The sequence below is a fragment of the Loxodonta africana genome, chromosome 7 (assembly GCF_030014295.1).
Source record: "Loxodonta africana isolate mLoxAfr1 chromosome 7, mLoxAfr1.hap2, whole genome shotgun sequence".
Classification (NCBI taxonomy): domain Eukaryota; kingdom Metazoa; phylum Chordata; class Mammalia; order Proboscidea; family Elephantidae; genus Loxodonta; species Loxodonta africana.
Window position 1 is genome coordinate 8,125,164 of NC_087348.1, and position 16,030 is coordinate 8,141,193.

Here is a 16,030-nt window from a genome sequence, read left to right on the forward strand (position 1 = left end):
TCTTATTGAGTCTGTGCTCAGTGCTGATTACCCCCTCTCCACCTCTCCTACTCACAGGTAGACCTCTTGGAGAAAGGCAGCCTCCATTTCTGGAAAATTCGTCATAATACCATCTCAGACTTGGCAAGAGAGCTGGCATTTGGGGAATCATTGGAGCTTTCCTCTCCCCATCACTATCTCTCGGGTGTCCTCTTTAGGAAGCAGAGTTGCCAGGGAGAAGGAAGCTAACATTTATTGAATGACTGCTTGTTGTTGAACACCGCTGGCTCCTCACATGAACTTTTTCACTCTCATAACTGTACTGTGAGGTATCGTTATCTTCACTATTTGGTCAGCGAGAAATCAAGGTGCTGAAGATGGCTCTTGAAAATACTCCCATTGAGAGTGGTGGCTCAGCGGAAAATGCCCCACCTTGAGAATGGCATTGGGAATGAAGGGCGGAGGCACAGTTACCACTGGAGAAGTACCTCAGGTGAGTCGGTTGACCTGGCTTCCAGCCCTTGTTCTTGGAGTGAGCCTCAGGGATGAGGTGAATGCAACATTCAGCACCATCCTAGAGGCAGGTGAGGCCTAATAAAGGTAGCCGGAACACACCCACCCTCCTTATCGGATGTAGGCAGAAGTGAGGAAGGGAGCCTTTGATGTGGATTGTGTTATGGGTTGAATTGTGTCTTCCCAAAATATGTGTTGTAAATCCTAACCCCTATACCTGTAGATCACTATGAGTCGGAATCAACTTGACAGCAACGGGTTTGGGGTTTTTTGGGTTATACCTATGGATGTAATCCTGTTCAGGAATAGAGTTTTCTTACGTTAATGAAGCCATATTGGTGTAGGGTGTGTCTTAAACCAATCAATTTTGAGACATAAAAGGAGCAGATTAGGCACACAAGTAAGCAAGCTGTCATGAATTGAATTGTGTCCCCCAAAAGTACCTGTCAACTTAGTTGGGCCATGAGTCCCAATATTGTGTGATTGTCCACCATTTTATGTGATTTCTCTATGTGTTGTAAATCCTATCACTATGATGTAATAAGATGGATTAGCGGCAGTTATATTGATGAGGTCTGCAAGATTAGGTAGTGTCTTAAGTCAATCTCTTTCGAGATATAAAAGAACCGAGCAGAGAGACATGGGGACCTAATACCACCAAGAAAGCAGTGCCAGGAGCAGAGCACGTCCTTTGGGTCTGAGGTTCCTGTGCTGAGTTGCTCCCAGACCAAGGGAAGACTGATGCATCACAAGGACCTTCCTCCAGAGCTGACAGAGCCTTCCTCCGGAGCTGGCACCCTGCATTTGTACTTGTAGCCTACTCAACTGTGAGAGAATAAACTTCCCTTTGTTAAAGCCATCATTTGTGGTATTTCTGTTATAGCAGCACTAGATGACTAAGACACAAGCGCATAATGGAGAAAAATTGATGCCACATGGAGATCACCAAGGAACCAAGGAAGAGAAGCTGAAGAGACAAAGACTTTCCCCCAGAGTAGGCAGAGAGAGCCTTCTCCTAGAGCTGGTGCTCTGAATTCAGACCCCTAACCTCCTAAACTGTGAGAAAATAAATGTCTGTTTAAAGCTACCCAGTTGTGGTATTGCTCTTACAGCAGCACTAAGAAACTAAAACAGCCTGCCCTCAGCACTTTCCAGAGCGTAAATCCTTGTCATCCTATATTGTGCCTTTACGGGACACTGGAGTCAATTGTCAGGCAGGATTTGATGCAGGCTTGACATCTGGTATTTACTCTATGCTAAGTGCTCTTCACATTGTCTTATTTATCTTCAGTAATCCTCTCAATCTTGTAAAGAAGGTGTTATACCTTCATTTTATGAATGATGAAAATGAGGCTCCAAGAAGAGGTTGCACGACCCTCATTTTGTGAAGGGAGAGCCAGGATCTGAACCAAGATCTCCTAACCCCTCCTTCTGCTCTCCAACCCAGTCCATTTCCCACCTGGATGTGACCTGCCTACCTATTTGTCTCAAGGTTCTGTAGTATGGGAGCATTAACCTTACCATCAGAAGCCAACCCCTTCGTGTAAAAGCCAAGAAGCCAATGAACTCAGACACCCTCATCTCCTACAAAGTAAGTCATAAATGAGCCATAGCCCCCAGCCCTTCTTTCACCCATCCGTGTGTGTCTCCACCCTGTTTGGGGTCTCGTGACTAACATACTATTGGACTCTATGTTATTAAATTGATTTTTACTTAGACCCCATTCTCAGAGCAATGGAATGTGGGAGCCAGAAAGGACCGTGGAGGTCATCAGACTCAATCCTGTTATCAAAAATAGATGAGGAAATTTAAGGCCCAGAGCAATTAAATGACTTCCCCGACGTTAAGAGCTACCAAAGTCAACCAAGAAGCCTTTCAATGTTGCTCTAGATTTTTCAGCCTAGGCCTTCTGGGTCTTAGTGTCTTCAGGCGCCAGTTCTCTCCAGTCTTAGACTTGGTGGCTTGACAACGCAAAGGCATTCAGCTGTGTGAATCGTAACAAACTATGGATAACATTATGAAAAACGGGAATTCCAGAACACTTAATTGTACTCATGAGGAACCTGTGCATAGACCAAGAGGCAGTCGTTCAAACAGAACAAGGGGATACTGCATGGTTTAAAGTCAGGAAAGGTGTGCAGTCAGGGTTGCATCCTTTCACCGTATTTATTCAGTTTGTATGCTGAGCAAATCTAAGAAGCTGGACTATATGAAGAAGGAAGGGGCATCAGGATTGGAGGAAGAGTAATTAACAACCTGCATTATGCAGATGACACAACTTTGCTTCCTGAAAGTGAAGAGGACTTGAAGCACTTATTGATGAAGATGAAAGACTATATCCTTCAGTATGGATTACACCTTAACATAAAACAAAAACCCTCACAACTGGACCAATAAGCAACATCGTAATAAATGGAGAAAAGATTTAAATAGTCAAGGATTTCATTTTACTTGGATCCACAATCAACACCCATGGAAGCAGCAGTCAAGAAACCAAACAACGTATTGCACTGGGCAAATCTGCTACAAAAGACCTCTTTAAAGTGTTGAAAAAGCGAAGATGTCACTGTAAGGACTAAGGTGTGCCTGACCCAAGCCATGGTGTTTTCAGTCTCCTCATATGCATGCGAAAGCTGGGCAATGAATAAAGAAGACCAAAGAATTGATGCCTTTGAATGATGGGGTTGGCAAAGAATATTCAATATACCATGAACTGCCAAGGGAACGAACAGATCTGTCTCGGAAGAAGTATAGCCAGAATGCTCCTTAGGAGCAGTGATGGCAAGACTTTGTCTCATACTTTGGACAAGTCGTCAGGAGGGGCCAGTCCCTGGAGAAGGACATCATGCTTTGTAAAGTAGAGGGTCAGTGAAAAAGAAGACCCTCAACAAGCTAGATTGACACAGTGGCTGCAACAGTAGACTCAGGCATAATAACGACTGTGAGGATGGCTCAGGACTAGCAGTGTTTTGTTCTGTTGTGCACAGGGTCACTATGAGTCCGAACCAACTCAATGGCACCTAACAACAACAACAACCATTCCTCTACCTGCCTCAGCATTTGGATGACTCCTTCATATGCAGTTTGAACATCCTGCTTAGTCTGAGAAGAAATCCTCTGGGACAGACCCCAGGTTCTGTGCTCCAGGTGGAGAAGTCCTCGAGATAATCTGAGTTTCACAGGCCCATTTCCAAGGGGAGAGAGAGCTCCAGATTGATTTTTTTTTTTATTATGGTAAAAATATATATATATAACAAAACATTTGCCAATTCAACAATTTTTACATGTATAATTTAGTGGTATTGATTGTGTTCATCATGTACAACCATTACCACTATCCTTCTCTAAATTATTCCACCACCATGAACAGAAATTCTAAGCAATGACTCCTCCTTTTCTCCTTCTTTGCACCCCTGGTAACCACTAGTAAGCTTTGATGTCTCTACATTTGCATATTTCATGTAAGTGGGATCACGCAGTATTTGCCCTTTTGTGACTGACTGATTTTACTCAGCATAATGTTTTCAAGATTCATCCCTGTGATAGCATGTCTCAGGACTTCATCTCTCTTTATAGCCGAGTAATATTCCATTGTATGTATGCACTGCGTTCTGTTTATCCATTCATCTGTTGATGGACATTTAGGTTGTTGCCATTTTTTGGCTATTGTGAATAGTGCTGCAATGAACATTGGTGTACAGGTCTGTTTGCATTTCTGCTTTTGTTTCTTTGGGGTGTATACCCCAGACTGATTCTGATCCAAATCCAAGAGTTTGAGTGGAACCAGAGCGTTGTAGGTAGTGTTGCCAGTTGAACAGCAACATTAGGGACTGTTTAATTGTCTTTCTCTTTTGAGTGTGCCCTCTCTGTGCATATTGTTCCTAGGCACTTCTTAGGCACCACCTTATTCTCAGACTCGCCTAGAGCATTTGAAAGCCCTGAAGAGATTGATCCTAGGAGTTTAGGTAGAAAACATCTTTGCAGTCTGCTTAGCTAGGCTGATGGAAAACTAAGTCATTTTGAGGAGATTCTTTCCTGGGCGCAGAGAATCAGGCAGCTATTATAGGAGGCTCTTTCCAGTTCTGATTTATCACTCTGTCCTAGGATCTTTCCTGTGGATATTCCCTTTGATAAAGAAATGATGGGGATTGTGAGAAGCGATAAAGACAGCTTAAGGTCTAATTGTCAGCCAAGGACTCTGGAAATAGACTCACATGAAGGAATAGAAGGGAAGGAGCAGAAAGGCCACCCTCTGGTGTATTTAGATGTACCCTGGCTAGGCAAGAAACCCATCCCCAAGTACCTCCTTGGGGAGCTAGGTAACTTACGCAGGAAAATAGACTTACGAGTATACTCTTTTTAAAAAATATTTTATTTTTGGTGGCGTTATACACAACCGAACAAAAACCCGTTTACAGTTCTTACATGTACAGTTCAATGACGTTGGTTAATACTTCACGTTGTGTCACCATTCTCACTATCTCCACCTGTATTGTTTCATCATTAATTTAGGCTCTCTGCCCCTTCAAGTTCTCATCTGTGCTTTAGATTAACTGTTGTCAGTTTAAACTCATATAGATAATTCTTAATGCAAGCGCAATGCTGAAGGCAGGGTATACTCACGTATATATCTTCATTCATATGTCTTTAGCTCCAGGGAAATGTATTCCATGTTCCTCAGGATGGGGGAAGGGGAGACCAGAAGACAAAAGAGAAAAATGAAATAATTCCAACGTTACAAATGAGAATACAGGGTCACCTGTTTGGAAGCCTAAAAATAAATAGTTCAAAACAGGGGAGAGAGGAGACCTCACCTTCACTAGAGAATGTATGAGGGCGAAGCCATAATGACCAGAGAAAGAAGTGGATGGGAAAGAAATTACAGCAACTACAGACAAGAGGGTAGAAGAGCACATGTAAAAAAAAAAAAAAAAAAAGTATATATTTATTATACATATATATATATTTTTTAAGAGAGTGTTTCCCATACAGACAATAGGAAAGGGTTAACTGCTTCTTCCGGGTCCTGAGCCAAATCTGTCCCCCACCAGTTCCCATAACCGGGTTTCCTGAAATGGAACAGGTCCCAGATGCTTCTCCACTAATCACATCCTTGGAAATGGGGCCATGAAGCTCAGATTAGCTCATCCCCTTCACCTTCTTGAGGCTCTCTCCACCTGGAGCACAGAATCTGGGGCAGCTTCACCACTCACCTCTCTCTGTTTTCTTATCAGGGGTCAAATAGTACTATTCTTGCAGACGAATGCTAGGTTATGGGGGCTCTAGAGGCCATAGTGGTGCTGACTTTTGTGCCAATTCTTGGACTACAGCATTTGTTCTTTCCCATTCTAAGACGCATGGGCAAAGGAAGGATTCTCTCTCTGGGACAATACCAAAGTTTGTATAACAAGTATTCTAGGGTAGTTTCTCCTTCTTTGCCCCCATTCATTATGTTTTCTTCGTCTCTTTAGACTGACTGACTATAATACTGGATAACTTCCTGTTTCCCCTGGCTGACAGTCGCCCATTGCGCAGCCTCTGATGTCTTATCCATCGGTAGCACGTGCAGGGGCCAGCCCAGGAGATTTCATTCCTTCCCTGTTAGTGTCCAATTTCTCCTCTGTCTGGATAACCAATAAAATCTGTATCACAAAGTGGTTCTGCTCTCGGTAATTAGCTTTTTACTTTCTCTCTGAGCAGGGCTGGGTTTGTCCTGCCAGCTGATATCCACTAGAAAGGAAATATTGTTCGTGGCATTGAGGCCCTGGGAGTGGAAACAGCGCGATAATCTGGCTGCATATGGCCAAGAAAACTTATTGATCCAAAGGCCAGAAGATCAGTGTTATCTGAAAGAAAAGTAGGCTAATTGGGACACAGATCCTGGTAAAAGCCCCATTAAAGAGGACGCTGGCTCCATGTTCAGTCTTCTTTCAGCCTTGGTATGAGTACCGTGCTCTGCTGTGCTTTACCAGGAATGCTAGTGTATAAAGACTTTAAAGCTATTACCATCCACTGTTGTGTTGATTTTTCACTGTTTTCTGAAGTTGACTTGATTTTCCTTGGTTCTAGCTTTAAGGCCACGACTATCTTCTGTTTCCCCAACTTTCATTCTCACCTAGAACGACCAGCTGAAAAGAGGCTATGAAATCAAAAGTCTAAAAGGGTCAGAGTGCTTGAATTATTTTTCCCACTTCACCACTTACTTTAGGCGTCATGTTCTAGTTTCCCACAACTAAAAAAGGAAAATTCTCCCAGGAATATAGTTAAAATAAATGTCTGTGAAACAGTTTGAGAGTTTTAGAAATCTTTAAATTAAAAGAAATCTTAAAGGTCATTTAATCCAGGATTTCCCAACCAGAGAAACAACATTTCTTCCAATTCATTTTCTTTCTCCCTACTCTTCCTCCTAAATAGCTTCTCTCTACCTCCTTCCTCAGCCTCTTCCTGGTATCCAAGGTAGAGAATGTATTAGTTTGTATAGCATATTTGGTATATTTAGGCTTGGGAGACACTGACGTAGTTCACCTCCCTGTTTCATGCAATTCAAATTCAAATCCACCGGCATCGAGTTGATTCCAACTCATAGTGACCGTATGGGACAGAGTAGAACTGCCCCATAAGGTTTCTAAGGCTGTAAATCTTTACAGAAGCAGACTGCCACATCTTTCTGCCATGGAGCGGTTGGTAGGTTCAAACACCGACCTTTTAGGTGGCAGCTGAGCGCTTTAACCACTGTGACACCAGGACTCCATGTCATCGTCATTCCAATAGTCCTAACACATTGAGATCCAGCTTTTACTTGAAAAACTCAGGTTGGGGAAGTTGCAACCCATTCCAGTTTTGGACGGCAGTAATTTGGTAGTTTGTCATTATATCAAGCTGATAAAATGGGTATATCTTTCATCCATTGGTCCTAGCTCTGCACTTGAGACCACAGAGAATCCATCTAATCCCTTTATAAAGGGGCTTGGAGAATCCTCAGGACTGTTATTGTTAACCTGTCCCAGTGGTTCAGACCTGGCCTGACTGAGTATATTACAGATGTCTTGAGGTTTGTACACTCACTGGATCCCTAAACATTGTAGAAAGCAAATTTTATGTGAATCAAATCACTTTTGATATACAGGTAGTCCCTGACTTAAAACAGGGTTCCATTCCGACAACTCCGTTGCAAGTCAGTTCTGATGTGAGTTGAGTACCTCTTTTTTTATTTTTCATACCCTGCTATATGGCAGTGTTTTGAACAGTACATTATAACATGGAACATCTGTGAGTGAACAGCTGAGAATGATAACATCAGCAAATTACGTGCTGCAACTTTGCATGTAGTATATATTACTAGCGATAAGATGTACAAAAACAAAAAACCGGATGGTCGTAAGTGTAGTTCGTCATAACTCGAATGCGTCATAAGCCAGGGAAGTTGCTTGTTTAAAGAAACTCTTATTTTCTGTTCTTTCATAAATAGAAGAATCCTTTTGTAATACAAGTAATCTCCGTATTAACCTTTTATGTAAATCTAGATTCTCATACAATATGTTTTGCTTAAGGCAAGATTTTCCCACATGCAAAATCAGTAAAATAGTGATGGTCCAAATTGCTAGTGTTTATTGAGTTCTTATCTGCCAGCAGGTGTCATACACCTGACATGCCTTATTTCATTCTCACCACAACTTCCTGCATTAAAATTATCTTCTATTTATGAAAGAGGAAACTAAGGCTTAGAGGAGTTAAATAACTTGGCCGAGGTGACACAATTAGGGGGTAATGAGCCAGAATTTAAACAAGGTCCTAAGAATCCAGGTGTAGTTTCTCAACTACCAAGAAGCTTTGGATGCCGGTAATAGTTGAAATGGTGAGCTAGCTACCACAGTGCAAGTAAATTAGGGAAGATGCAGAAAACTGACCTCAGATGTCTACAGCTTCAAAGATGTCTACAAAGTCTACTCTTTCAGGGTCCTGACACCGTATGTTTCCTGGCACAACTCAAATCGTCCAGTGCAATTTGATCACGGAAATCAAAGACTTCTCCTCAGCTAATTAGTATTAAGCAGATGCTGCCATTTCAGCCACATGGGCGTGATCAGGTGCTTTTTCAAAGGGTCTGTATGTTCCCAGGGGTTTGAGGCATGGGCTTCTTATGAGAGAAAAGGGGTTCACTTATTGACTGGTAAAATTAAAAGTATTGAGGGTCATGGTTGATGTCAGCCTGTTCCCAGGTGGGTCAGAATCATTCAAATGGGTTTTTAGGCCCAGTTTTGAGCGGTATTTAGGTTTTCAAGTTAAAAATAGTTTGGGAGGGGCAGTCCATAAATAAGTGCTGTTTTGAATCCAAATTGGACGAAGATAAATGGATGTGATACTTCTGTGTCCCCAAACAAATCAGTTCCAGTTTCTCCAGTTTAGTCAACAACAGCATGCACTCACAACATTGCTTGGCTCCTGGAACCCCCGATTTTCCTCACTGTGTAATGGAGCTTGAGGTAGGACTCTCAAGCTGTCTTCCATGCCCCATCCCCACCTATCAAAATGCCCCACTGGACATGAGGCTTTCATTTTTTCCCATTTTCAGATTTTGCTTTGAGATACATGTTCATCCTTTACGAGTCATATCCCGAGCTGGTGTCCCACTGGTGTCCTGGTCTACAGTAGAACAGTACTCACCAGAAATTGAGTTGGTCCCCACAGGGCACTAGAGCTCCCTTACAAGCCCACTATTCTGACCCTTCTTGTGCAGCAGGTTTATTTGCAATTTCAAGTCATAGACTCAGGTGAGAAAATAGGTAATTGTCTTTATTTCTCAACTTAGCTCTTCAGCCCCCATTTCTATCTGTGGCAGAAAAAGAATGCCACAGTTTACTAGTTGCCATGGAGTTGATTCTGACTCATGATGACCCGTGCGGGTCATGATAGAACTATGCTCACAGGGTTTTCAGTGGCTGTTTTTTCAGAAGTAGATCACCAGGCCTTTCTTCCAGCGTGCCTCTGGATGGACTCAAACTTTTGGTTAGCAGCCAAACACATTAACCTTTGCACCACCCAGAGACTTCCAAGAAAAGAATAAACCTAACCAATTCAAGACAACTCAGTCATTTCAACGATTTAATTCAGACTCTTAAGATTCTCCACCCAGTCCCTTCTCCTCATGATGTTTTAGGTTGGGGTTCAGGTATCATCCTGACATCAGGAAGGAAGCATCAAGACCACGTGCCACCTCCTGTCTTCCTGGCCTAGCTGATGAAGTGTAGCTTCCTTCCCTTGATCTTGAGCATTGGGCTCTGTTGCTACTGCATTTGCTGCACAGTTTCCTGGCAGGTGGGACCTATGGTCTCGGCGTAGGCAAAGCAAGCAAATGCTCCGTGGGAAGCTCAGTGGCTCCCACCTCAGCTCTTCCGGGTACTCCTGAACTCCTACCTGGTCCTTGGCTTGGGGCATCCACCCCTTACCTCCACTGTGTGGCGCTCACCCCACTCCCCAGCAATCCCTAAAGGTACCTTGGCTTTCCATTCTCAAGTAGTTCTTACATTCTTCTCAGGGACTGGGCACCAAGGAACATTTCAATGTTCCTTGGAACATCTCCTCCTAGTGTCAAGGAGCCAGGGGAGACTCAGGGGTAGAGGGGTGAGAAGGCTGGGCAAGAGGATGGGAAATTCATCTCAGACTCGCTTTGCTTGCACTGGCCATTTCTATTCTATGGTGATTGCTCCTTGTTAGCACAGGGCACTTTAAAAGGCTGTGAGTTTTCAGAGTTCCAGGAAGAAAATGGAGTGTAAACTACTTCTGCCTACCCCTGGGTTACTATCATTTGCTGGTGCAGACAGAGAACAGAGTCCCACAGTTGCTCTAAACTCTCTTGCTCTCCCCTCCCAATCCTTTTCAACTGTATTTCAAGCCCAAAAAGGGATAATATTTTCTGTGTGGAGGAGAAACTCATAATTTTCCTAATTCAACAGTTCAAGGCATAAACTCTGAACTTTAGATTTACCAGTTCCTGTATCTTGATATTTAAAGAGAAGCTTCTGAAGAGGAAAAAAAAAAAAAAGTCCCTCTCACGTACCTGACTCCTACAATTAAAAAAACGGGAGCCTTCAAGAACATTGGCTACTGTAGATTTTAAAAGCTGAAGGACATCATGTTTGGTAAAGTACAGGATCAGTGAAACTGAAGAAACTGTCACTGAGATATATTGACGCAATAGCCCCAACAATATGCTCAAAAATACCAGTGATCATAAAGATAGCCCAGGACCGGGCAATTCCTCCTTCTATTACATGTAAGGTCTCCATGAGTCAGAGCTAACTGGACGGCAACTAACAATAACAACAAGTTAAGAGCTCAAAAGCCAAGCATTTGGCTCTGATCTTTCTGTATCATCCCTATGTAGAGGGCAGTGCATCTAGAAGGCCCTCGCTGGTGCTTAAGTGATTGGGGTCGGGGGTGGTGTGGGGGGTGTAGGTTAGCGGTAAAAGAAATGGAAAACACATTATTTGATATGAAAACATCTAGTTTCATCTATCCATTACAAGGCTTCACCTTCTCTCTCTCTCTCTCAGGGTCTTTTCTGTCATTCTTTGGTTTATTGCAGAGATATCTATGTCTCTGTGCTCTCTTCACCCATGGAACTCACACTCTAAGAGGGAACACAACCACTAGGCAGTGGCGATCCAGTGTGGCGCACTGTCAGAAAGCTCTTGACCTAGGCTTGGACCCAGGAAGGCTTTCCAGAGGAAGTGATGTCTAAACTGAGACCTGTAGGATGAATAAACATTGGGTGAATGAAAGAGGAGGAGTGTTTCCAGCCAGAGAGAATAGCATGTTCAAAAATCCCATAAATATTGGGAAAACTCCAAGAGATTCCTTATGGCTAAACACAGAGTACCAAGGGAGGGCTGGTGAGACAAGAGGCTAAAGAGGTCAGCAGGGCACAGATCACAAAAGGTGTGTGAACCTTGTGAAAACTTTAGACCCTATCCTAAGGGCAATGGGAGCCATTGAAGGGTTTTCAGCAGAAGAATGATCTGTCAAATTGTTGTTTTAGAAAGACCACTCTAGCTCCAGAGTGGATAAGATGACCCAAGAAGAGTGCATGGAATGAATAAAGGGCTAGGACAAAACATCACCACCACCAACAACAGCAAAGTTAAGTGACAAGCAGAACAGAAACCCACAAACGATACTGAGAAAGGAGGGGCCACAGGGATTGAAGAAAAACCAGAAGAGCGTGGCAACCCTAAACCAAAGGAAGAACAATTCAAGAAGCAGGGCATAATTATAGTCAATTGCTGCCAAGAGGAACCATAGACAGCAACTGAAAATTCACAGCTGGATTCAGCAAAAGGATTATTGAATAACCTTAGCAAAAGCAGCTTCTGAGAAGTGGAAGTTACATTGTGTTGGATTAAATGATTTGCATCATTGTTCATCTATACCCTTGAATTACCACCTGTCTCTACACTGATGTCTTCCAAATGTATATCTTCGGCCCACACCTCCCCTTTGAGCTCCACACCCATGCACAATTGACTACTTAGTATCTCCTCTTGAATGGTTCCAAGGTAACTAAACCCAACAGGTTCCGATATTGACAATCTCTCCACTCAAGTTTGGTCTTCCTCATCTCAGCAAATGGTACTTCCATTCTTCTAGTTGCATGAATATCCTTTACAAATCCTTTTTCCTCACTACCGCTCCAATGTCTCACCCATTGTCACATCCTGTCAATTCTTTCTACCTGCTGCAAATGTTTTGTGCTCAACTGCGACTAAAGGTTGGCAGTTTGAACCCACCCAGTGGTACCCATAGAAGAAAGGCCTGGAGATCTGCTTCTGTTAAGATTGTTGTTGTTATGTTGTTGTTAGGTGCTGTCGAGTTGGTTCTAATAGCTACCCTGTGTACACCAGAACTAAACACTGCCTGATCCTGAGCCATCCTCTCAATCGTTGTTATATTTGAACCCATTGTGGCATCCACTGTGTCAATCCATCTCACCAAGGGTCTTCCTTTTTTTTCCTACCCTCTACTTTAACAAGCTTGATGTCCTTCTCTAGGGACTGGTCACTCCCAATAACATGTCCAAGGTAGGTAAGACAAAGTCTCACCATCCTTGCTTCAGAAGTGTACGCTTGCTGTATTTCTTCCAAGACTTGTTTGTTCTTCTGGCAGTCTACAGTATATTCAATATTCTTTGCCAGCCCCATCATTAAAAGGCACCGTCTTCTTCCATCTTCCTTATTCATTGTCTAGCTTTTGCATGCATATGAGGCGATTGAAAATATCATGGCATGGGTCAGGTGCACCCTAGTCCTCAAAGTGACAACTTTGCTTTTAAATACTTCAAAGAGTCTTTTGCAGCAGATTTGCCGAAAGCAAAGTTACATCGTTTGATTTCCTGACTGCTGCTTCCATGGGTGTTGACTGTGGATCCAATTAAAATGAAATCCATGACAACTTCAATCTTTTCTCCATTTATCATGATGTTGCTTATTGGTCCAGTTGTGAGAATTTTTGTTTTCTTTATGTTGAAGTATAATCCATATTGAAGGCTGTAGTCTTCCATCTTGATCAGTAAGTGCTTCAAGTCCTCTTCACTTTCAGCAAGCAAGGTTGTGTCATCTGCATATCGCAGGTTGTTAGTGAGTCTTCCACCGGCCCTGATGCCACATTCTTCTTCATACAGTCCAGCTTCTCAGATTATTTGCTCAGCATACAGACTGAATAGGTATGGTGAAAGTATGTAACCTTGATGCACACCTTTCTTGATTTTAAGCCATGCAGCATCCCCTTGCTCTGTTTGAATGACTGCCTCTTGGTTTATGTACAGGTTCCTCATGGAATTCCCATTCTTTGCATTGTTATCTATTTTTTTTTTATGAGCCACACAGTCGAATGCTTTTGCATAGTCAATAAAACACAGGTAAACACCTTTATGATATTCTCTGCTTTCAGCCAAGATCCATCTGACATCAGCAATGATATCCTTTGTTCCCTGTTCTCATCTGAATTGGCTTGAATTTCTGGCAGTTCCCTGTCGATATACTGCTGGAGCCATTTTTGAATTATCTTCAGAAAAATTTTACTTGTGTGTGATATTAATAGTGTTCAATAATTTCCTCATTCTGTTGGATCAGCTTTCTTTGGAATGGGCACAAATATGGTTCTCTTCTATTAGATTGGCCATGTAGCTGTTTTCCAAATTTCTTGGCACAGATGAGTAAGTACCTCTAGCGCTTCATCCATTTGTGGAAACATCGCAATTGGTATTCCATTAATTCCTGGAGCCTTGTTTTTTGCCAGTGCCTTCAGTGCAACTTGGACTTCTTCCTTCAATGCCATCCATTCTTGATCACATGCTACCTCATGAAATCGTTGACTGTCAATCAGTTCTTCTTGGTACAGTGACTCTGTCTTCCTTCCATCTGCTTTTGATGCTTCCTGTGTCATTCAATATTTTGCTCATAGAATTCTTTAAAATTGAAACTCTAGGCTTGCATTTTTTCTTCAGTTCTTTCAGCTTAAGAAATGTCAAGTGTGTTCTCCCCTTTTGGTTTTCTAACTGCAGGTCTTTGCACGTTTCATTATAATATTTTACTTTGTCTTCCTGAGCTGCCCTTTGAAACCTTCTGTTCAGCTCTTTTACTTCATCATTTCTTCCATTCACTTTAGCTACTCTACATTCAAGAGCAAGTTTCAGAGTCTCTTCTAACATCCATTTCGATATTTTCTTTCTTTCGTACCTTTTTAATGACTTTTTGCTTTCTTCATATATGATGCCCTTGATGTCTTCCCACAGCTTGTCTGGTCTTCAGTTATTAGTGTTCAGTGCCTCAAATCTATCCTTGAGATGGTCTCCAATTTCAAGTGGGATATACTCAAGGTATTTTTGCTCTCTTGGACCATGTTTTAATTTTCTCCATCTTCAACTTTGAACCTGCATAGGAACAGTTCATGGTCTGTCCTGCAGTTAGCCCCTGACCTTGTTCTGACTGATGACATTGAGCTTTTCCACTGTCTCTTTCCACAGATGTAGTTGATTTGATTTCTGTGTCTTCCATTTGGTGAGGTCCACGTGTATAGTTACCATTTATGTTGTTGAAAAAAGGTATTTGCAATGAAGAGGTCATTGGTTTTGCAAAATTTTATTGTGCTATCTCCAGGGTCATTTCTATCACCAAGGCCGTATTTTCCAACTACAAATCCTCTTCTTTGTTTTAGCTTTTGCATTCCAGTCACCAGTAACTATGAATGCATCCTGATGGCATGTTTGAGCAATTCCAGACTGCAGAAGGTAGTGAAAATCTTCAATTTCCTCATCTTTGGCATTAGTAGTTGGTGCATAAACTTGAATAATAGTCGTATTAACTGGTCTTCCTTGTAGGCGTGTGGATATTGTTCTATCACTGACAGCACTGTACTTCAGACTAGATCTTGAAAATGTTCTTTTTGATGATGAACTTGACACCATTCCTCTTCAATTTGTTATTCCCAGTGTAGTAGACCATGATTATCTGATTCAAAATGGCCAAAACCAACCCTTTTCAGCTCACTAATGCCTAGGATATTGATCTTTATGCATTCCGTTTCATTTTTGACGACGTCCAATTTTCCTAGATTCATACTTCATACACTCCACGTTCCTATTATTAATAGATGTTTGCAGGTATTTTTTTCTCATTTTGAGCCATCCAACATCAGTAAGTGAAGGTCCTAATATCTTGTCTCCATACGTGTCATTTAGGGCAACTCTACTTTGAGGAGGCAGCCCTTCCCAGTCATCTTTTGAGTGCCTTCCAACCTGAGGGGCTCATCTTCCGGCACTATATCAGACAATCTTCCACTGCTATTCCTAAGGTTTTCACTGGTCAGTTTTTTCAGAAGTAGACTGTCAGGTCCTTCTTCTAGTATCACAGCAACACACAAGTCACCACAGTATGATAAACTGACAGACACATGGTGGCCATTAAGATTAGACCCAATAAAAACCCTGTGAAGTAGTTCTATTATGGAACAGATGGGGTTGCCATGAGTCAGAACTGATGGCAACTAACAACTATATGCACGTCTATCTCCACTGCCAGCACCCGAGTTCATGCTCTGATCTTCTCTCTCACTCAAACCACAAGGTTAGCCTACTAACTGGTTTCTCACGTCAACTTGCACATCCCTCCAACCCGTTCCCCCCACGGCAGCTACAGTAACCTTTTTCAAAATACGAAGTTTATCATTTCACTTCCTTGCTTCAAACTCTTCCATGGTCTCCCAGGGCTCGAAAGGTGAAAACCAAAATTCCTAAGATGACCTACAACGCCCTGCATGATCTAGCCCTCGCCTATCTTTCCAGCTGCAGTTCACCACCCATTCGTTCTTGCTCTCCTGTTTTCCCTCCACACTGGCCTTCTCTCAGTTCGTCACATGCACCATGTGTCTTGCAGTGTCAGGCCTGGTATCCACACATGCTCTGTCCCCATGGTTATGGACACGGGCTAGTGTCAGACTGTCCAGGAGAAAACCCCAGCTCTGCCCCTGCTTGGTTCAATGACCC

General features: G+C 42.5%; 1 protein-coding gene across 1 annotated transcript in view; it reads left to right on the forward strand.

Annotated features, from left to right (window-relative positions):
• SPTBN2 (spectrin beta, non-erythrocytic 2) overlaps nucleotides 1-16,030 on the forward strand; it is a 71,901-nt gene that overhangs the window by 1,174 nt on the left and 54,697 nt on the right. The window contains exon 2 of the mRNA XM_064287728.1: nucleotides 58-472. The gene's annotated coding sequence lies outside the window, so the exon portion shown is untranslated. The remainder of the gene's footprint in view (nucleotides 1-57; nucleotides 473-16,030) is intronic.